The sequence below is a fragment of the Echinops telfairi genome, unplaced genomic scaffold, assembly GCF_000313985.2.
Source record: "Echinops telfairi isolate 266 unplaced genomic scaffold, ASM31398v2 ScPeMD7_5804;HRSCAF=6672, whole genome shotgun sequence".
Classification (NCBI taxonomy): domain Eukaryota; kingdom Metazoa; phylum Chordata; class Mammalia; order Afrosoricida; family Tenrecidae; genus Echinops; species Echinops telfairi.
In genome coordinates, this window is record NW_022109703.1 from 89,217 (window position 1) to 89,871 (window position 655).

Here is a 655-nt window from a genome sequence, read left to right on the forward strand (position 1 = left end):
TAGACCATTGGACATCCCCTCACAGAGGGGTCACAGGGAAGTGATGAGCCAGTTAGTGTGCTGTACAGCACCGATGAAACACACCACTTTCTTCTAGTTATTTGGTACTTCCTTCCCCCCACTATCATGACCTCAATTATATGAGAACACATGCACACTACTACATAAGAGCCCTCAACACAGAGAATCCAGGATAGATAAACCCCTCAAGGCCAACAATGAGAGTAGAGATACCAGGAGGCTTAGGGGAGGGTGGGGGGAGAAAAGGGGAATCAATCACAAGGATCAACCTACAACCCCCTCCCAGGGGGACCAACAATGGACAAGTGGGTGAGGGATGACCAAGGACAATGTAAGATATAAAAATAATAATCTGTAGCTTTTCAAGGGTTCATGAGGGAGGGTGGGTTGGGGAGGAAGGAGGAAGAAATGGGTAGCCAATTTCAGGGGCTCAAATGGGAGGAGAATGCTTTGAAATTGATGATGGCAGCATATGTGCAAATGTGCTTGACACTGGATGAATGTATGGATTGTGATGAGATGTAAGAGCCCCCAATAAAAGTAAAAAAAAGAAAAGAAAAAAAATACCATGGCTTGGAGGATACTCACCTTAGTCCTCAAAGTATCATCCTTACTTTTCAAAACTCTAAAGAGA